Consider the following 24,011-nt stretch of genomic DNA (forward strand, 5'->3'; position numbering starts at 1 on the left):
TCTTTTGATAATTAGATAAAAAACAAACTAAAATACTGGATTAAAGATATGATTACGGGAATGCAATAGACCAAAATTTAAATTTGTGCTGAGAATTCACTGATGCTTTTCTTGTGAACTGATTGTTATTTTACAACATTCCAACATGTAATATATCAGGTATTTCAAGAAAGCTGCTTTCAGAAAGGCTGCTTATACACCATGTTTATATGAAAAGTACAGTTATAAGGCAGTTACAATTTAAGCTAAATAAGTTGCAAAGAATGTATTATAAAGTGGGAATTTGCATTATGGGTTATTTACCCAATTTCACTGTGTACAAGGCTTTGTTAATCAAACATTACTTATAGTTTTTTTGAAATGTGAAATTTGAGTGAAACACAGCGGCTTATTGAATCAAGTGGGGATTCATGCTGCTGATCTTTGTTTCTGACATAGTAAAACTTAAATAATGCTTTGGTCAGGCCTTCAGATATATATATATATATATATATATATATATATATATATATATATATATATATATATATATATATATATATTAGGAGTAGAAAGCTTCCAGTGATAGTCTAACTGATTTTCAGATCACCACTGTATAGGCTTAGAAATCCAATCACGTTTTAATTCAGCTAGCACTTCTTAAAAGGGAACTGAATTTTCTTCTGAGGTTCCAGAAATTCCACAGTCAATATTTTCATCTTAAGTGGCACTGGTGCTTCAGTTAACAGGGATACAGGTTTGATATTGGAAAGATATACCGGTTTCCTGAACACTATATAATTTATAGCAACTGCTCATACTTGCCTTGGAGCTGGTGCAACTTATATTCACTTGATTCTTTCATGGGAATTGTGTCTTTGGCAAGGCCAGCATTTATTGTACATCCCCTACCATTGAGAAGGTGGTGGTAAGCTGCCTTCTTGAACTGCTGCAATCCTTCTGGTGAAGGTACTCCCATAGTAAGGAGTTCCAGGATTTAGACCCAGAAACATTAAAGGACTGGCAATATATTAACAAGTCAGGATGGGCAACTTGGAGGGGAATCTGCAAGTGGTGCAGGATTTCCTTATTCTTGGACTCTATTCCCCTTCCAATAAAAGCCAATATACCATTCCAAATTGTTTGCTCTATTCACATGTTAACATTTTCTGCTCTTTATGTATCAACCCAACTGATTACATCCTCAATAAATAGATTTTTCAAATTTCATAAAACTTTTCCCAGTCATTTTATTATTTGCTAAATGTCCATTTACTGCTTCCTTTATAATGAATTCTATTACTTTTTTTCCTGTGTACTGACTTCATGTTTATAGTTCCCTCTATTTCCTAGCAATGTTAGATTTTCTACCTACTAAACCATTGGGATGGTCCCAGAAACTACAGAATTTTGAAAGATCGCTCCAAATACATTCACTATCTCTGTAGCTAATTCTTTTAGAACCTTAGGGTTTAGGTCCCCAGGTTAAGGCCTTCACAGTTTCTATAGTATCACTGGATTAAGTCATCAGATAAATCCGAGCTTCAAAGTGCAGATAAGACATACAAACCTCCAAAGTTGTCAGTGCAACATCTCAGCTCCAAGTGCTGTGAACATAGCATTTCACAGAAGCAGTCAAGAAAGCAGCTGTGAGATGTCAGTATTATTAGCACATCTTTCTGTCACGTCTTCAGCCCCTCAGTTGGAATTGTGTGCTCATCTTTCTTTCACTGGCAAGTTCCAGTAAGCCTGGAAAACCTATGAACCACAGTCAAATTGTAAGTACCATCTTAAAATCTCTGTAAATCACCTATTATCTATTGAAATGGAGAAATAGACAACCACCTCTCCTGATGCAGCCTAATACATTGCAGTTAATAATGGAAGTTGCTGAGTTGAAGTCAGTTTTCTAATGTGCTGTAAATTTCCTTTGTTTTAACCACCACACCACTCCACTCCACTCCACCCCACCCCATACCTGATTACTCATTCTCAACCCACACTCTTTTTACACATTAAAATTCAACCAATACACTTACAACTATTTTCCTATTCTTTTGCACATGGCTCCCCTTCCTCTCAGCATTGGAAGAATGCTACATTGGGCTGTATTGGATCCTTGACTTGCCAGTAGGGATTGGGAATCAGTAGCCATGTGCACTGTTGAGTCCAGGGACATTCCAATAATATCCTGAGCTGACCGTCCTGCTAGATTTCACATCATTTGAACTGGGTTGCTGATCTTCACAAAAAAAGTAAATGAAGGTGAATAATTTTCTTACTTAGTTTTAATTGATTGTGATTAAATTTTATTATTTAATTTTACTTTAAAAAAATTGAATTATTTTCACAGTTTCTAAACATCTCTAACCATCATCAGACATTTCAGTGGGAAAGGGTCTTATTATCCACCCCCTGCCCATGGTTTGCAACTTCTCTACCTCATGGAAGAGCCCTGGCAAGATGCCAGAAGGATATTAGGAGCCATAAGGCCATACAAAGTAAGTGCAAACTTGGAGCCAGAACAAGGAATGAACAAAAAGCACAGGACAGGTCCAGCATGATCCAGCTTAATGTCTCATATACATCTTCACAACTTGTTCAAAAGCCACATATTAACCCAACTTATGCTCTTCTTACAGTCAAGCTAATGAAATCAGGAGCCTTGAATTGCATTCATGAAGTTCATATGGCTTCCTGAAGAAAGTGTGTACTAAAATGATTCTGGGAAAAAAAACTGTAGGTGCTCCCAGCTTAATTTAACAGTGCAGCTACCCCAGATGTAATGGATTAGAAATGTCCCCAAAATTTACTTTCTACTAGAATCCACTTGTGTGGCATTGAAAGTTGTCAGTTTTACCAGAAGAATATGACTTGACTATCATCATTGATTATTGTTAATGATTAACCTAAATATCAATATTTGATTTTGGACAGCCACATTTTTTCCTCCAGGCTAAAAAAAAGTGTGAAGCCGTTCATCAAATTTTCCTGCTTGTGAAAATCTCACCTAATTAATGTCAGTTCTTAAATTTCCCCTTCTTGTATGAGGTTGTTTAAGTTATAAATAACCATCACTTGCTTACCAGGATTGGAGCAAATAAAAACTGCAGGTAGGAAATCCAAAGAAACACAGAAATACCTAGAAGCACTCAGCAGTTCAATTAGCATAAGTGGCAAGAGAAATCAATTGTGATGTTTCCTTAATCATTGTGTGTTAACTGTGAGTAATTTCAGGAGTGCTATGCACTGCTGAAACTAATTTACATTAACTGTCAACAAGCCTGCACTTTTTAAAGGGGAAGTGACCATTCCTTCCAACCACAGCTGGACATCACTGTGCAGTTGATGACAGCAGGAGTATAGAAGATAGTATTTACAATACAGTGCCCAAAATCTTAATGGAAGAGATAGAAAGCAGAGCTATATTTTGCATACAGAAATGAAGCAGCAGTAGAGGAGTTGGCCAGAGATACATTCAGGACCTAGACCTTGTACCACACCAAAAAAAATTAAAGTCCTCAAATGTCAGGTCAAGGTCAGTGGAAAATGCTGTAAAACTCATCAACCACTGCAAGCAATCTGCAACTCTCACACTTACACCACTTCAGCATCTACACACATAACTCGTACCTTGTGCATGAACAGATTTTCAGTCATGATCAGAATATCATTCTTTCACATTGCAGCACAGAAGGATGCACACACATGTCTGTAGCAGCAAGAGAGTAACTCAATACTGCCCAGACACTCAGCTGGTTGGAGGGTTTCCAGACCCCTCCACCTCCCACCCACCCAGAGCTAGTGGTTGTGCTGCTCTGCAAATCATTCAAGATGATTACATCCAACCCATCTTCTCAATCTCACCTACCCTTCATCCTATGATTCCTTCTCTTACAGCTTTGAGAAGTTCAAACCGCTTCTTTTAATTGCCTTCACTCCTCATACACTTGTGCCTTTCTCATGTTATACTCACAAGGGATACCATGTGGTCAGGCCCCAGAGGCAGAGCTCCAAATTTGGAGGAAGTAGACAACACACCATGCCTGCATCAGTCAGTCACATCTACCAGCTCAGACTCTGGCACTTTTTTTACACTTAGGGGTGGGTTAGAGGCAGAATCTGCTTGTGATGAATCAGCAGGCAAGAATAGACAGCAGCCAAGTTAGGGAGAAAGGGTATGCTGTGCCAGCTCCTCCAACAGCAAAGTCGCACAAGAGTTCTGCCTCAGAGGGCTCAGATGAGGACTTTGGGGTGCGGGGGGGGGATGGTTGGGGAGGTTATAAATGAAGCCTCCTGCATTTGTATTATGGTAAACCTTGTGGAAATGATTAACTTCACTGAAAGCCTGTGTGAGACATTTAAGAGCATGGGAGAGTACAGCTGCAATCTTTCACGGGTCTTTGTGCAAAGTCTGGAATCCATTCTTTCCAGTGTAGAATGATAATCAGCTCTCTGCCAACATTTATGGACTCAACCAGTCTGATGCAAAAGGTCACGGTCTCCATTACAGCACGTGCAGAAGCCAACCAACTTCTGAGTGTTGCAAAGGACACTTCAACATGTGCAGTCCAAGCTGCCATGATATTTTCCCCAGTTGCTGATATCTAGTTAGAAAATGCTTTACAATGAAAGCTCAGGGTGGTTCATTGGTTGGTAGTGCAGCAACTTAACAAGAGTATTCTTCAGTGAGTTTAGAACTGAAATCATCAAGATGGAATGAGGACACTTGATTGTGTTTAGAGCTGCATTCTTAGCTCCAAATAGAGAGCTTTCTTTAGTCTCTTTGTAGCTTTAAAGATCTCCGCCTATAACACAGACTTGAGCCTTTGAGGCACAGATGACAGGATAGATAAAGAGTTGATGTTTCCCCTGGTTAGGATATGTTTATCCAGGGGCTCAGGTGAAATGGCTTTGTGGGAAAGGAATTGGGTTTACCACAGTAGTCTTCATAGCCTCCGATTTGCTGCTGCAGAAGCTTGTAGGGCCCAGATCATCTCCTGACCACTAGCAATACCCAACATGATTGTTGGGGGAATGGTTTAATGTCAAAGGGAAATGGTGAGATAATCTGTGCCAGGTATTAGAGTATTGTGATAGTAACAGTGACCTTCACCTTTACAGGTGCAGTTCTCCAGACATGGATGTGTGTCTGAAATTCTGAGGAAACAATAACTTCTAGTTGAATTGTTCTTTGAACAGCTGGAAGTAGAAGCTTTACTCACAGCAGACTTTTGAGGGATAGGTTCTCCTAAACTAGTCCTTCTCTCCATCCTCCTTCTAGCAAGTCATTCTTCTTTATGATGCCCTTTCCTTATGTTCCTTGTCATAATCAAGGCCCAATGGGATCATTACTCAAGCACCCATTTATCAGCAGTATTGAAAGCTAAATGGAAGCTCAACATTCTCCCATACTTTTCACATAACTTCCAACTACTGTCTTCCTAATGACTCCCAACACTATGCACGGTAGCATAATGGTTAGCATAATGCTTTACATCGCCAGCGACCCGGGTTCAAATCCGGCCACTGTCTGTAAGGAGTTTGTACGTTCTCCCCGTGTCTGTGTGGGTTTCCTCCGGGTGCTCTGGTTTCCTCCTACATTCCAAAGACGTACAGGTTAGGAAGTTATGGGCATGCTATGTTGGCGCAGGAAGCATGGCGACACTTGCGGGCTGCCCCCCCAAAAAAAATCACTATGCAAAAGATGTATTTCACTGTGTGTTTCGATGTACATGTGACTAATAAAGATCTTATCTTATCTTATCTTTTCTTAAATTACTTGATGATTGCTTTCAATAGCCCAGGTGTGGGGAATGTCCATGCTGTCAAGATTTACAGTGTGTTGTTCACACATTGTGCTAATTGTGCTAATTACATTTTTGTGAAACAGTGCTACAGATGAACTGACAATTGGCCATTTACGTGATTCATGTCACCCACGCATGCTCCACATGCTCTATGCATTAGTGCTCGCATTCACAGCTATGCTGATAGTTGTTCGTATTTTGTGCAAAGTGCATTATAAGATCACAATCACATTTTATGATCAATTTTATACCAAAAATCAATTCCCCAATGCTTAAAAAATCTGCAGCAAATACTTCAATTTCTAGCCTACCATTTTCAATCCAAAAGTTGACATTACAGGCAGAGTCTGCTATGAGTTTGTAATGCCATCCAATGTACACAGAACACATTGGGAAACATACCATCCATTCAGGCACCTTAAAGTAAAATAATCCTGTGGTTAGGAAATCCTTTTTCTAACAACTATTACCATTGTCAAGTAAATGTGAGATTTGATGCTCTCTGTGGAGATCTTAGTTAATAAAATGACAATATATCTGCCTTTCTTACAATCAATAAAAAAAAACAAAACATGTGTAGAAAAATGTTAATTATAATTCTGTTGGCTGCAGCACTAATCGGTATCCTCAGCCGCAAGTGTCTCAACAACCACTTATCTGTCTCATGGTTCGATAGATAATTTGCTTTTAAATCACTTTTATAGTCACAGCTTCAACAAGTTACACTTAGGAATTAATAGCACATCCTGAAAAAAATCCAGCGTCCTTGGTAAACAGGCACAGATGACAGGGTAGATAAAGAGTTGATGTTTCCCCTGGTTAGGATGTGTTGATCCAGGGGCTCAGAATAAGGAATTAGCCATTCAGGGCAGAACAAAAAGGAAATGCGTTCACATACAAGAGAGTGAATCTTTGGAATTCTCCACCCTAGAGTGCTGTGCAAGCTCAGTCTCTCAGTATATTCAAGACAGAGATCAATAGCTTTTTGGATGTTAAGGGAATTAAAGAATATGGGATGAGCACAGGAAACTGGTGCTGAGCCATGATCTCATTGAATGGCAGAACAGGTAGCAGGCACTGAATGGCCTACTCCTGTTTATAATTCTGAGGTAGGAATTAATTTGAATATTATTATCAATATTTCATTTTGAGTGCCAAATTTGAAACAGAAGTTTTTTCAGAATATATCATACACCATGAATTCCAATGAAATAAAAACAGAAAATGTTAGAAATACGCAGTAGATCAGGCAGCATCTGTGGAAAGAGATTCTTTGCAGGTTGAAAACCTTCGACCAGTTCTTCAACCTGAAGCAATAACTCTACTTCTCTTTTCACAGACTGCTTGATCAGATGAGTGGTTACAGCACTTTTTTTTTATTTCAAATTTCCAGCATTTGCATTTTTTTTAGTTTCATGAATTTTGATGTGCTTGGTAAATGGAAATGCAACATTTTTACATTAATGAAGTGTTTTGAGAATACATATTCATAAACAGCCAAAAATAATGTAAAATTTCCAATAAAGCATAGAACAAAATAATGTTTGTCTCTTCAATAAGTAAAAAGAAACATTTTGTTCTGACCGAGATGTGGGAAGTGTCATTAATTTGAAAAGTTCCTTTTTGTCCAGCAGGAATGCAATATGCCCTTTGTGTCATAATTTTCTATACTTCCTCATAAGTAATCTGGATTGTTACAGTAACATGCAAAGGTTTGCAATAGACCACGTTCCCCCCTATTTCAGTTCAGATCACAGTGAATCATGGATTTGGATTTGCTGCTTACTTTCAGTTAAGTGTGGCCTGCTCGGTCATTGATATCTGCAGTAAGAATCCAACAAACTCAAACTCACTCAGCCTTCCTGTACAGGAAAAAAATCCTACAGGGCTCTGAACTAAGTTGATGGGAAACGGGATATGTCCAGCTACTATTTCACTGCCGGCAAGGACATAATGGATTGAGTGGCTTTTTCTGTGCCATAAGTATCTACGATCTGTTGTAAAAGACTTACTCTGACAATAAATGATGATATTTTGTTGGTTGACAAATTATGATTCTCCTTACTATCATTAGCATTTTAGATGGATGTGTTCACAATCAAATAAGTACCCACTGTTTTTGTATACTGTCCATTTTTAAAAATCTTTTCATGTAATTGGTTCATTAAGCAGTACAAATTCCTTTTCAGTTAGTGTGCAGAGCCACATACTGAACCTCAAATAAGAGAATAGTTTGTATGTATTCAAAATACTGGTAATCATTTTGTGTGTGTGTAACAAGATTTCAAAAACATAAATACCCAATTAACGTTTTGGTGGTGTTGGTTGATAAAGGAATTGTAAGAGAGGTGTTTCACTTTCAAGTAGTCCCAGTGGGAATGATTACTGTCCAGCAAAACCACTGGAATAGATAGATTTGCCTCCTTGAAGGACAATTCACTGGACAATTCACATACTCCTTCTGTGAAGACCTGATTTTATAGTGAAGCTTTACTCATCTGACTCAGGTAAGAGCACTCCCAGAGAGAGATCAAACAGACAATACATATTTTTAATAGTTTATGTTTAAAAATAAGTGGATAGAGAACAAGAAATTTACTCCGCCACTGCTTTGTCCCCATGTATCTTACTCCAGCTTTTCTCATGCCCCCTCCCCTCCCAATTCCAACTGGTTTGGTCTCAGTTAGTAATGATTCCCAAAGCAAACTACTCAGTCATTTGCAAACCTTGTAGACTGTTATGTTTAAATTGTATAATGTTAAGTAAAATATTATGAATATTATGCTACATCTTTTAATTACATTATATTAAACTACACAAATGGATTCACTAATATGCCCTCTTGTTTTTCCTGTGATCTAAGCCTTTAGCTCTTTCTTAAAGTCAACATCTACTGCAGAGACTAGTTATATTGTCTTGTGTGCAGGGAATTGCTATAAGATCAGAGGGCACTTGAAGTGTTTTTAAAAGAAAAGGAGCAACGCAAATTAAAGTCTTGGGAATAGGAACCAAGAGATTCAGAAGCTTGGGAATCAGAAGCTTTAAAAAGATCAGAACCTCATTTATCACTAAGCCTAGTTCTGATTTATTTTATTCCTGTCTCTCCCTTTTACTTGCTTCTATTCTGCCACCATATTTAAAAAGGTTTGGATTGCGGGTGGATCGATGCCATAAATCTCTTGAGGACTGTGATATGTTTGTACTTGTTTTTTTTAGTCACAGGACGTAGGCATCATTGGCTAGGCCAGCAATTATTATCCATCCTAAACTGCCTCCTAAATCACAAGCTTATTTTATCGAAGTCACTCTTGTATGCTTCTGGTGCAGTAACACCAACTGCTACGTAACTGAATTCTTTTGCCAAGCAATTCAACAAAGCATGAAACAGGTGACAAATACTTGGCTTGTCAAGGCTAACTCTTTCATTTCTTTCTCCAGTGAAACAAGTTAGCAGCATGACAGAGCACTAGACCTTTGCATGTGATAACTATCCTTAGTACAAAACATTACCAGTGGCAAATATTTGGCTATCAGGCTCAGGTTCCTGTTTCTGCTCTGGCATCACACCATGGTACTCACCTCAGCATGATGATCTCCCACACAAAATTATCCATTGCAACCTCTGGACTTCTGACAGCCTGTTTTACAAATAGAAGGAAGCACAGGAAAGGCAAAAAAAGATTGCATTTATAAACTGCTTAATGTTTCATTGTGTAATTTTCTCTGTGGCAAGGCCAGACTGGTAATTCAAATCACCTCTGAGGACTACGCATGCAAATATAGAAGTCTCAAACAATCTGAGGAGCTTATTGCTGTTGTTCCAATGGTTCTCTGACATTAGACACCTCATTGAGGCCAGCAACCTCCAGTGTCCTAGCAGTTATGAAAAGTAATTTGGGAACAGATCATGTACCAAGTTGGACATGTTTCAAGTTCAGCAACCTACTTATTTCAATGGAGAACAATGAATATGAGAGATAGCTAAGTTCTAGATATTTCACTTTCTTTTAATTAAATGCACTTAACTATAAAATGTTTTAAAATGGATTTTGTTTTAAATATACTCTAACATTTTAAGTGATCTTCTTTAATTTGCTTAACAATTTCAATGCTTTAACTTTTTAAAATTTGTATTATTTTAATGATTAATATTTAAGTTTTTGAATATTTTCAAGAAATTCACATGTTTCAAGCTCTAGCTGTTTTAATAACCGGTCAACCTGGAGACCTGATGCGACAACTGTCAAAGGTTTCCTCAGCGCTGAAGCTTTTCATTTTTGGAAGGAAGACTTGGCGTTGTATGTATTTACTGATCAGCTGCCTATTTGGGGAACTTGCTCCAAAGAGAAAGGTGAATGGCTTTGAACTCATTGAGCCAGGCCAGAATGAAACATCCCAGAGACAGATGAGACATATGGGCTGCATGTGACTGTTGTTCATACTTCTGGGGTATTGCTTGAGTATTAGGGCTGGGAAAATCCTTAGTCAGTTAAATAAGAGAAAAATATAATCAAGAATATGTTGATAGGGTGGGATGAAATAAAATGTGGAAGGTTATGTGGAGCAGAAACACTGGCACAGATCCATTGAGTTGCTTGACCTGTTTCTGTGCTGCAAATACTATGCACAGAAATTCATCCCCAGTTGGTTACATTAGACTTGCCATATAGTGGCAGCAGTGCATGATACTCGAGTTTTGAAATTCATATTGCTGTTGCTGACTGGGTGTGTAATTCTGTACTATTTAAGTTAATTTCCATTTTCCTCTCAGTGTTTCAACGATGACTTTTACGATGACTTTTACTGACCTTGTAACTTTGTATTGTAAGAGCTCCTTGTGCTTACAAAACTGGCATTCTTACTGACAACCGTCACTTTCCCTGTGAGCTGTGCTATAACACCCTGGCTTCTTTCCAGATATTCCAATAATTGGTTTCGTGCTTTCTCTGATTTCTGACAAAAGGACATCAACATCATTTGAAAAGCTGGATGATCGCAATCTCTCTTCTTTGCCATCCCCACTTCAATCCCAGTGGCCAAAGTCTACTCATGCATTTAAACTAGAGCAGTGCCAAAAAAGAGAGAGCTGTGCCTCTACTTAGGTCCCTTATCACTCGTTAATTCCTAGTTTCTGCTAGTGGGACAAACAATCTTGTCCTGCCTAGCATTATTAACTGATCCCACAATTCAGGAACCAATGACACCCAGAGGTGGAAATCCCACTTCATCAGACTCCCACCACTATATCAGGTCCTCGAGTTTCCATTCTACTGAACCTTCTTTCAGCTTTATTCTCAATATTGCTAAATCTCGGTGGTGCCACTGAAAGATAACATAGTTTTAAGTACTAATTCTTTTCAGTGCAACCCAAGTTTCCACAATCCATTGAACTATTTAAAGAGACTGATCTGGAAATTCAAGTGTTGCCATATGGATATGCTGGGTGAGTGCTAGAGTGGGATACTAATGACTATTTTGGTCATGGGCCCACCAGCTTTCCTATCCCCTCTGCAAATTTCAGCTGTGCCGAGAGTCAAGGCCTCAGATGCAACTGAAGAGGTGACACATATTCTCATATTCAGAAATATATCACCCAGGCCACACTGGGCAGTGGGGTGAGGGTGTGGTTGGGGAAGAGGTTAAGACGGTCAAGGGCCAGTGCTGTGGTCAAATTGAGGTGGGTGGGCCAAAGAGCTTACTTTCATCCTACAGCTTTATGAGACACCAGGCAGTAAGGCATGTAAGGTCAGGAGGCAATGTGTATGAGAGTATAAAAAGATTAGAATTAGTAGCAGAAGTAGGCTACTTGGACCTTTGAACTTGCTCCACTATTCAAGATAAATTTAAATTTAAATTTTTAAAACTTTTTTTAAAATTTTATTTACTGCATGGTAACAGGCCCTTCCGACCCAACGAGTTCAAACCCCCAAATTAACCTACCCGTACATCTTTTTGGAATGTGGGAGGAAACCAGAGCACCCGGAGGAAACCCACGCAGACACGGGGAGAACATACAAACTCCTTACAGAGAGCGATGGGAATCGAACCCCGATCGCTGGCGCTGTAATACCGTGACCATGGCTGATAATCTATCTCACTTTCATTTTTCTGAATTATTCCAATATCCCTTGATTATCTTGATACCCAGGAATCTATTGGTCTCTGTGTTGAATGAATTCAAAGGCGGACCCTCCACAGCCCTCCGGTGTAGAGAAGATTCACCACCCTCCTGGTGAAGACATTTCTTTGCATCTCAATCCTGAATGTCCTAACTGTTAATCTGGGGACAGCTGTTGACAAGAAGAGAGGAGGAGGATAAGGAAGGCATTTTGCATGGGGAGGGCAGGGTGATATTGGAGCATTGATTTCAATTGTATACCACTGAAAAGAACAAGTGAGATGTAATTCAATTTCTTGGCAATTGAGAGATGAAAACAAAAAAAGGATTTAAGTATGAGGAGAATAATTCAAACCTTAAAATGTTTGAGGACCATTAGCCCACATAAATGCTGCTCACTTTTAGTAATATTTTTTATAATCCAAGTGACTGCTGTAGTTGTGAGTCTTCTAACATCTCATTCCTACCCTACTCTCATGCTGGAGATACAAGAAATTCTGTAGATGCTGGAATCTGGAGCAATACACAAAAAGTGCTGGAGGTACTCAGCAGGTCAGGCAGCATCTGTGGAGGGAAATAAACAGTCGATGTTTCGGGCCAAGACCCTTCATCAGGACTATTCTCATGCTGTTAGCAAGGAAAAGGCTACATGGATGTCATAGGATCATACAGCACAAAAACAGGCCCTTCAGCCCTCCAAGTCTATGCTAGCCAACAAGCATCCATCTACACTATTTTTTTATTCTCCCTACGTTCCCATTGATCCCACCCACATTCTACCACTCACCTACACACTAGAAGTTACAGTGGTCTTTAACCTAACAAGCAACACATCTTTAGGATGTGGGAGGAAACTAGAGCACCCAGGGGAAACCCACATGGAGACAGGGAGAACATGCAAACTCCACACAGACCGTACCAGAGGTCAGGATTGAACCCAGGTTACTGAAGCTACAAGGCAGCAGCTCTACTAGCTGCACCACAGTGCTGCCATCAGGATGTTTTGCTAATTTGTGTCTCGTTAGCAAAGAGGAGGAGTGAATTCATCCACAATGTATGTGCTTTGATGGATTTGTTTTTAATCTGTATTCTTTTCCTTTTCAGGATAACACTAATTTGTATATGGTGATGGAATATATTCAGGGCGGCGAGATGTTTTCACATTTAAGGAGGAGCGGGAGGTTCAGGTTAGTGTCATGAACCTGTAAGAAATTATGCAATGAATTCATCACGAAGGATTCTGATTAGTTGAATATTGCACGACACCTCTGTGTTAAAACACATCCAGTTCATATGACAGAATGTACAAAGTTAAACAGACTTCAAACTGTGACTAAGCACTAGTCAGGTGACTAACAAGCAGCAAATATTTTTCCTGTTTATAACATTTGATCTATTACAGCTGGATCATTCAGTCCTTATTATGTAAGCAGTTAGGAGTTACAAGTTGATCAGACACTGAATTAGTTTTTTGATATCAATTAATATCAATTTGATATTTTAGGCTTTGCAAGTTAAAGCATGTGTCATAAAGAGCAGAAGTCAGAGAAAGGTGAGAGCTATGATGCAAAAAACAAACTGCTGGAGGTACTCAGTGGGTCAGGCAGCATCTGTGGAGCCAGAGAGATGGGCAGTGTGTTGGGTCAAGACTCTGCATCAGTACTCTCATGTCTCCATGAGAGTTATGACGTCTGTCATCGAGTCTTAGGGTCATACAGGACAGAAGCAGGCCCTTTGACCCAATGTGTGGGTTTCCTCCAGGTGCTCCAGTTTCCTCCCACATTCCAAAGACATACGGGTAGGTTAATATGGGTTTAAAATGGGCGTCGTGGACTCGTTGGGCCAGAAGGGCCTGTTACCACGCTGTAAATAAAATTTAATTTAAAAAAAAATTTTGGATGACAATGCAAATCCTAACCTCTCCCAAAATGAAAATCACAGACTGATTAACCAACATGAAATGCCTATTCTTAAATTATCTTTCATTGAAGTTAGCTTGTGAAATGTACAAGCACATACATGTGCATTTAAGCATTAATTAAGCATAATTAAGCATTTTTGTGTACTAAATGGGTCTTAGCATGGTGCTACTGCCAAATTGGAGGTCACAAAAAATCGCAAGAAGAGCACATCCTTTGATAAATTGTGACATCGTTTACACCCTTTAACTGAAGTTAAAACCCAAGCAGCTCATTTCATAGCAGGGATATCATTAGTATATTGATCAATGAGAAAAATGACAGCTATTCCTGGGAAATTGGGAATGGAGTTTCTGGGAAAAAGAGTGAGAGGCCATGAAGTTAAAATGGAGAAATTGGGGCTGAGCTTTAACATCCAATGGGCCTTGAGCTTTGTTGCAGACCAATAAGGCTGGGCATAAAATGTCACATTTGGGCCAGGATGAGTTGGGATCCATGATTGAGCCTGTATGAGCTAAGGGCTATGGTCACATACTACGTCACAGGGGATAGGCATTTTTAATACACTAAAGTTTACAAAGGAAACAGTGGGTGACTTATATAACATTGTTGTCTCAGTGGCATCCTTAAGTCACAATGGTTTTCACAACTCTTAGCACAACAATTATCATGTTTTATCATAGATCACATCCTCTTGATCCTATTTCTATCATTGAATTAATATTACAGACGGAGCAAGCTAGTGACATCAGCACATATGGGAAATACAGCAATGAATTGCACCTGATTTAAGGTTAATCACAGCAGGATGTGGCTGACTTCGCAAAAGGTGGGTATGACTACATGAAAGAGAGTGAATTTTGCTTTTCATGTGTGATTTGGACATAATATTATGGGTACAAATGAACTCACTTTCTGGGTTGTATTCTATTCCAAACAGATTAAATATACAAAGGAAATAATTTTTGCCACCAGTTTGTAGGCAAGTGGTAGATTCTGTTAAAGGGCTTGACAGGCTAGATGCAGGGAAGATGTTTCCTCTGGTTGAGGAATCCAGGAACAGAAGAGAATTTCCTTCACCTAGAGAATGGTGAACCTTTGAAAGTCTCTATTCTGGATGGCAGTAGAACACCAGTTCTGTTCATTTGAAACACAAATCAATGTATTTCTAGACATTAAGGGAATCAAAGGGAATCAAAGGGGATAGTGCTGAGAAATGGTGCTGAGGTAAAAGGTCAGCCCAGGTTTTAATGAATGGCAGAACAAACTCAGAGAGTCAGATGGCCCACACAGCTCGTATTTCTTACATTCTTGTGTCCAATATTCAAAGTAAACAGGAATCATTTACAGCCATTAGTCTGGGTAGAGAACACTTCTTGCTATTATATAAATACAGTCAAATGTGCAGTTGCTTTGAATGTGCATGTGGCTCATTCAGTAATATCTAAAACAAATAAAATCAAAATAGTCAGCACTCTATTGAAACAAAGTGAGCTGTGATGCAAATATTTCCAAAAGAATATGTTGATATACCTCGATAACAGTTTACATTAATTTTGCTTTCAGCAAATACATTCAACACTGGCAGCTTGTAAAACTTGTTAGTAGCCTTGAATTTCAAATATAAATTTGTTTGTATGTTGTAACCTCAGAATAGAAGCATCAACTGACAGAAATTGATGTAAATAGAAAGATAGCTGCAAATGAGTATCCTCGACAATTATTCAGTGATAGTTTGACATAAACTGACAGTATTATTGACAATTTATTTTTAATTTACAAAATATATTTGGAATAATCATGAATATGGGTTGCTAAAGCTGAAATTCACATCTCATAACTGTTCTCACCATTAATCACTAACTTCACAGGACATTGTTTTCTATTTCAGGATATCAGAAGCCAACTGAAGCAAGACTATTGCCGAGAAATCTGTTCATACCGTGCCCTCTTTTCCAGCACAGCACTTTTCGAAAAGCAATGTTTTCCAGAGTGCAAAACAATTGTGCTGTTTCCAGATTGAACTGCCGACATTGGACAGTCCATCGGGCACTTTCTGTTGCCAATCCTGTTGCATGGAACAGCCGTTTTCCACACCATATGTCCTTGTAATGATATCAACCTCCATAAAATGCTTATTTAGAGCACTGTTATCAGAAATTAATTCACTTTGTACAGAGGTATGCTTGTCATTGGACACATTCACCCTGACCGGATTTTACGAGTAATACTTGCTTTGTTGCGGTGCCAGATAAAGAATGGTGCCCGATTAGCAAATTCCGACCAAATGCCAGGAAGCTGACTCAGGCAGGCCCCCTTTAACTTATTTTCCTGCAGGCTCTCCTTCAGGTCCAGATTACCGAAGGTCCCAACTCTACCAACCTCCAGAGTTGCCAGGGTCATAACCCTTGAATGACAGCCGCTCCCCTCCTACTGATCTCCCAACCACCACACCCCAAATCATACGACTTCAACCACAGATCATGATCACTTGACCCCAAGTTCCAATCACCTGACACAACACCCAACTCCTTGATCACAGAACCCAACTACAGACCAAATGCATGTCTAATTGCAGGCCCCTAATTCACCAGATACCACATTCTCTCCATCCCCATGATTACCATTGAAATCTCTGCCTTAACAACTCATGGGCATCCAAACCCCGATCTCTCACATCTCTTTCCAGCAAACCTCTGAGGAGGTGGGAGGGGGAGGGGGAGTCACTTCATCTCCCCCTCCTACACTATCACTGATATGACAGTCCTCGGCTTCCTCCACTGCCAGGAGAATTCCAAGTGCAAACTGGAGGAACAGCACCTCATTTTCCGTCTTGGAACCTCGCTGTCTATTACTTTAGGTAATCCCCACCCCCTTCCCCACAAACTCCACCGCCCCCACCATGCTTCTTCTCTTCTTGCCTTTCCTTGCCCCTTTTATTCCTCTCTCTTCTTACCTTTGACCCACCTCCCAGTGGATCTGCTCTCCCCTCCTCCCCCACACCTGCTTATCAGCATCTCTTACCTGCATCTACCTAGCACCAACCTGTGCCCACCTTGCCTCCCCTCTTTTGTCCACCTATCACTGCTCTGCTTTTCCCTCCTATATATTGGGCTTCCCCTTTTCCTATCTTTAGTCCAGAAGAAGGGTCCTGACCCAAAACGTTGACTGCCTGCTCTTCTCCACGGATGCTGCCTGGCCTGCTGAGTTCCTCCAGCATCAAAGTGTTTTTCAACCTCTGAGTTCTCCTGACTCCAGACTTAACTGTTTACCTTCACATGCTTTGGACATACACTGGACATAAAAAAAAGGCCTTTCCTCATGTAATGCAGCTTCCATACTACTTGTTAACTCGGGTCTCAGTTGGTAATGAATTTGGTAGTGGCAGAAACACAACCAAAACAGTTATTGATGCACCATATGGTGACCAATTAATGTGCCACTGCAGACACCAAATGAATTTTTAGGTCTTTATAATTCTATAGTATTTAAAAAATAATCTCTCAGAGAAATATTGAAACATTTTAGTGTATAAAAATTACAACAAGCACTAACAACAGAGATGAGGATGTATGTGAGCAAAATATTTTCCTCATATTATTTTGAAAACATAAAGTGATTCAAGAGATGCATTTAAGTCAATAACTAAATTCATTATTGATGGCAATAATTATTTCATTATCAGTAATTCAATTATCATTGACCTTTAAAGATAGACTGAATCATTAGGATGTGTACAGAGAACTTAGCACACTACACCTTGAACTACAAGGTTAAAACAAAATGGTGTTATGAAAAAAAACAGATCTATGTGATTTATTGAGCAGATCACACATTTACAACACTGGAAATGAACTGATTTATCTCCGCAAAAATCCCATAGATGCATCTGTGCACTCATATTGAGGCAGAACATGATTATACAATGTTTCATGGGAGGGGGAGAAATAGGTTTTCCCCATGTGCATAGTCATGCTCTCCCTATCATTGCTGTATAATCATTTATTCAACAGTCTACAGAGGGAAACTGAGGTTTGCTATTCCTGTTTTTTGAGCATCAAAAAAGAACAATGATAACCAATATCCAGCACACTATTCCACATAAATCAGGCTCTGGGAGATGACATTGCAATTTTGGTTTTCCAGGCAGGCATGGTAACTGTTTGAAACAAGTGTCAGATCTCATATAGCTACAAATCAGGGACCTAATGCTACTTAACTCTCTTTCCCAAAGTTAGTCTTAAATGGACAGTTTAATGTATACGCTCAGAATAATTTTCCAGCAATATTTAAAGGAACAGAAGAAAGCTACCAAACAAAAATGAGAGGCATAAGTAGAATAGATAGTCAGAATCTTTTTTTCCCATTGCAGGGGAGTTTAGAACTAGAGGGCACAGATTTAAGATGACAAGAGAGAAATTTAAAGGAGATCTGAGGGGTAAGATTTTCATGGTATGAATATAGAGAATATGGAAGATTTTCATATAGAGGGTGTGAATGAGCTGCCAAAGGAAATGGATAGGAAAAGTGTAGAGGGATACAGGCCTAATGTAGGCAAATGGGATTAACGTAGATATGCATCATAGTTGGCATTGACAAGGTGGACCAAAAGGGACCATTTCTGTACTGTATGTTTCTAGGATACCATCTATGAAAAATGGAGAGGTCATTGTCTGGGAGAACCAAATTTGCCTGTTGAAAATAATACAGCGAGGTCCTTGCCCAGCTTCTATTGAGCCCAGGGCATCTGGATCAGGCCTATGCTAGAACAATATCAGCAGTAATGGATTTAAAAATTGGCTATTCTCCTGTAGCCCAATGCACATTCAGTGACATTGTTTACATGGGAAGTGATAACATGGTCATTTATAGATAAACTACCTCTCATTTTATGTCCAAGCATCCAATTGCTAGTTTTTCAGTCTCTATGCCAAAGCATGTTTTTTAAATCTGTATCCTCATAAGGGGCTTAGTAAGCCTGGGATGTCTCAATGCAACATATGCCTGCTTCTCCTGATCACTTGATTTTTTTTGATTTTTTTTATTTACAGCGTGGTAACAGGCCCTTCCGGCCCAACGAGTCCATGCTACCCATTTTTTTTTAAACCCAAATTAACCTACCCGTACGTCTTTGGAATGTGGGAGGAAACCGGAGCACCCGGAGGAAACCCACGCAGACACGGGGAGAATGTACAAACTCCTTACAGACAGAGACGGGAATCGAACCCTGATCGCTGGCGCTGTAATAGCATCACACTAACCGCTACACTACCGTGCCACCCATTGCAGTGTTGTATATTTCTCTGGGACACCTTCTGATAATTACTAGATATACCTTTTGCAGTATCTGGTCTTATACTAAGGGCTGAATTCTCATCACATATTCTAGCTGGTTGTGTACAATATAAATACAAACATTTGTGATACATTGCACAATATCTGAGTAAACTGGCACGTAACATGAATTCTGAAGAAATCCATGCCATTCAAATTTATTCTGTCAAACATATTAGTTCCACTCATCTCAAATGACATCACTTCTGAATTAGAATTCTACATTTTTGTACATCTATGCATGGTTGCCAGGGATGCATTGCCAATATTGTGCCCAGTTTCTGGGAAATGAACTATGGTTTGTATTATCCTGCGTTTGATTCCCAGAAATAAGCTGGCTTCCACATAGGAAATTGACAAAGCATGTCATCATCCTGTACGCCTGATCAAAACAGGAGCGAGGCTTTGAAATGTTAATTGGAGGCCTAACTCAAATTTAGCAAAAACAAAGCAGAGAAGGACTCCAATAAAAAGGAGGTGAAAACGCTAACAAAAGTGAGCACAGGAAGTAATACTTTTCTTTCATCAAGCCCCAAATATCAAGACCTGTCTTAACCTTGTGACTCTCATTTCTCCCAATTCAAGATTATTCATTGCAAGAAACCTATAGGTACAAAATCTGAAAACAGTATTCTGTAAATATAGTTCAAAAGAATAGTCACAAGCTATATTTCCTGCACCTGAATCCAATTGTTTCTGGACAATGGATAAACCTAATATAATACTCTGGTTCAATTTTGTGAACTACTTATGGATGTAATTAGGACCTGAATAAACCAAATCTTACATGGAAAACAAAAAACCTGCTACAGCACAGCACTTGCAAGGAAATGGAAAGAGTTTTGTCCCTTTGTTTGGATACATGAGAAGCTGAGGAAATCAAAGTTACCTGAAGTTGTTGAATTCTACAAGAAGTTGAAGTCCAGATGGTATCACATGCCCAGACAGAGAATGAGGTGCCGTTCCTCAAGTTTGCATTGAGCCTTATTGTGGTCAGAGTGGGAGGGGGATGGAGAATGAAAGTGGCAGTCAACGGGGACCCAAGGTTGCCCCTGTAGACGAAACGCAGATGCTCCTTAAAACGGTCACCCAATCTGCAAGTGGTTTCTCTAGTGAGAGACCACATTGTAAGATATCTTTATTAGTCACATGTACATCGAAACACACAGTAAAATGCATCTTTAGTGTAGAGTGTTCTAGGGGCAGCCCACAAGTGTCGCCACGCTTCTGGCACCAACATAGCATGCCCACAGTTCTTAACCTGTACGTCTTTGGAATGTGGGAGGAAACCGGAGCACCCGGAGGAAACCCACACAGTCATAGGGAGAACGTACAAATTCCTTACAGACAGTGGCCGGAATTGAACCCGTAATAGCATTACACTAACCCCTCCACTACCATGCCACCCCATTGTGAGTGTGAATGCATTGCACTGGATTAAAAGAACCCAAAGTGTATATCCTGACACATGGATTTAAATGTAGAAATTATGTTTGAATAGTCTATTGGGCTTCTTTGGGAGGAACATAGCTAGCAGAGGCAATGTAGCAGAAGTGGTGTAATTGTATTTTCAGTAGGCTTTTGATAAGATAATATTCTGTTGTGGATCTAGAGTTAATTAGCACAGAGTAAACAAGAAGTAGAAATACACAGGCCCTTCTCAGGTTGGCAGGTTGTGACCGGTGGGATACCGCAGAAGTTGAGGGCTGGACCCTGGCTTTTTCCAATTTATATCAATGATCTGGCTGAGAGGACAATATTAAAGCTGGTGGGATCATGAATATGGAGGGGGATGTAAAGAGACTTTAAGGGTATATTGACAAGCTGAATCAGTGGGCAAGAACATGACAAATTAAATAGATTGGTAAAAAATATAGGGTTATCTGTTTTAGAGCACATGACAAAAATGTGGAGTATTTGGAGAAAGATTAGGAAGTATTGATATTCCAAGGGATCTAGCAGTGTTTATACCCAAGTTCCTGAAGACAGCATGTAGGTGAAGCTTATCATTAAGAGGTAAAGTAGAAAGTTCATCTTATTATGAGAGGATTTGAATACAGGAATAAGGCAGCAAAGATTCACTAAACTGGTTTCAGGGATGGTGGGATCACCATATGAGGAGAGATTGAGTAGACTGGGACTGCTTTCTCTACAATCAAGAAGAATGAGAGGAGATCTCATTGAAACTTACAAAATTCTTAAAGGGTTTTACAGTCTTGATGCAGGGAAAATGCTTCCCCTGGATGAGAAGTTTTGGACAAGGGGCCACAGTTTCAAAAAATCGAAAGGACATCTAACACTGTGATTGGCCCAGACTATTCACAATCTATATCAACAATTTGACTGTTGGGACAAAATGTTTACTCATGATACAAAACCAATATAAATAGTGATGAGAGTGAAAAAAGGCTACATATTGACAAGCTAAATGACTGGCAACAAAACGATAGATGGAATAAAAGGGATCTGGGTGTTGTTGTACAAGTCATTGGAAGCTGACATGCAAGTGCGACAGACAGTTAGGAAGGCAAATATATGTTGAATATTATTGAGAAAGGATCTGAGTATTGCAGTTATATAGAGCCTTGGGGAGACCACTCCTGCAATATTGTGTACAATTTTGACCTCATTGCCTCAAAATGGTAATATTTGCTCTGGAGGGATTGAAATGAAGATTCAGCAGATGGGCTCATAGGATGGTGGGTCTGTTTGGCCTCTGTTCTTTGGAGTTTGGAAGAATAAGAGATGACATCATTGAAATGTTCAAAATCATTACCGTGCTCAAGAGGGTAGATGGCTAATGGATATGAAGGCTTATTCTCTGGTTGCATTCGAAACAGAGATCTATGGATTTCTGGGCATTAACTGAATCAAACGGTATGGGGACAGGGCAGAAAAATGGGATTGAAGTGAAAGGTCAGACATGATTTCTTTGAATGCTGGAGCAGGTTTATGAGGCCATGTGGCCTATGCTTGATCCAGTTTCTTAAGTTTTTATATTGTGTTCTTAGTCCCACGTAAATGACTGTATCCAAGCATCCCAGAGTAAATCAGTCATTACTCATCCTAGCCTAGTTGGTATTTTGTGGATAATTGCTCTTGGAAACATTTGGAAGGAAAATGTTTTTCAGTCATTAGTATTTAAAGTACCATATAGGAGCACCTTACATACATTTTGCACCCAGCTGCTGAAATTCAATTCCATCAACTTCACTGGAATCCAGTTTTAGAATCGGGATATCATGCACTGCAGATACTGTAATGCACATTAGTATGAGTAGCACAAGAGTAACTGAGGCAAGTTTCTGGATACTAGAACATTACAGTAAGGAGGAGGCCGTTTGACACATTGTACTTCTTTGAAAGAACTGTCCAATTTAATTCCTTAAACCAGATTTTGCAGTGTAATCCTGAAAATTATTCCTTGAATGTTCCCATGGAGTCTGATTGCACCTGCCTTTTGGGTAATGGTGTCTGGTTTTAACAGTACTGTGTGAAAATATTTTCTTCATTTCCTCTTTTCCTAATTTTGCCAGCAGCTGTGAGTTTTTTTTTGCTTTTTACAATTCTGCATCTTTAAGATATGCATAATGCAGAAGCAAGCTCTGAATTTAACAGTTTTAGATATGCAGCCAGATTTCATTCATCTCCTCCTACTTACACCTTCCCCAGACAGAGTATCTGTTTTCCTTTCACCTTTTTTTTCAGCCAGCATCACAGCCACTCTGTCATTTAATCTCTCATGGTTTCTACCCCATCACAGACCTTCCCTCTTGTTCTCTCTACTCTGGATCCCTTTTCAAGCAACTTTACACTGGTCTTATTTCAAACTTTTCCAGTTCTGATGAACGCTCATTGACCTGAAATGTTAAGTCTTCTTCTCTCTCCACTGATGCTGCCTGACCTGCTGAGAATATCCAGCCTTTCCTGTTTTGAATGCATACTGGGGGCTTTAGCAACCAATGCATAAGAGAAATAAAAATAGAAAATGCTGAAAGCATTTAGCAGGCCAGGCAATAGATAGGGGAAGAGGCACAGGATCAAGACTTCTGTTTGATCACCTTTCATTATAAATGATCGCGATCAATTCCTCTGGGTACTTTGGTTTCCTCCCACCTTCCAAAGACGTACAGGTTAGGAGCTGTGGTCATGCTATGTTGGCGCCAGAAGAGTGGCGACACTTGTGGGCTGCCCCCCAGCACATCCTTAGTAACACAAAAAGACGTATTTCACTGTGTGTTTCAACGTACATGTGGCTAATAAATAAATATCTTATATCTTAGTGAAGAAACCTTCAATCTACTCCTGAAACTTGACTGGCTGCACCCTTATGTCATGTGTTTCGATGTACATGTGACTAGTAAATAAATATCTTATCTTATCTTATCTTATTTTATCTCATCTGACAGATTATTTGTAAGTAAAGAGCCAGAGGAGATGAGGGGAAAATGCAGGAAAGGATTGAAAAAGGACTAGGATAGGCTGTTTTGTTTTCCTTGGAGTGAAGAAGGCTGAGGGGTGACCTGACAGAATTATGAGGGACCTAAATAGAGTAGATAGTAGGAAACTTTACCAGAGGGCTCGGGTTTAAGTGAGGAGTAGGAATCTGAGGAAAAATTTAACCCAGAGGATGGTTGGAATATGGAGCACACTGTCTGAGTAAGTGGTGGAGGCAGGTACTTTCACCACATTTAAAACATATCTGGACAAGCACTTGAATCACCAGAGATAGAAGACCACAAATCAAGTGTTGGTAAATGGGATTAGTGTAGATATGAAACTTGATGGTCAGCATGGACGTGATGGGTTGAGGGACTGTTTCCATACTGTGTCTCTATGACTCTATAACTA

The sequence above is a fragment of the Pristis pectinata genome, chromosome 4, assembly GCF_009764475.1.
Source record: "Pristis pectinata isolate sPriPec2 chromosome 4, sPriPec2.1.pri, whole genome shotgun sequence".
In the NCBI taxonomy this organism is placed as follows: Eukaryota; Metazoa; Chordata; class Chondrichthyes; order Rhinopristiformes; family Pristidae; genus Pristis; species Pristis pectinata.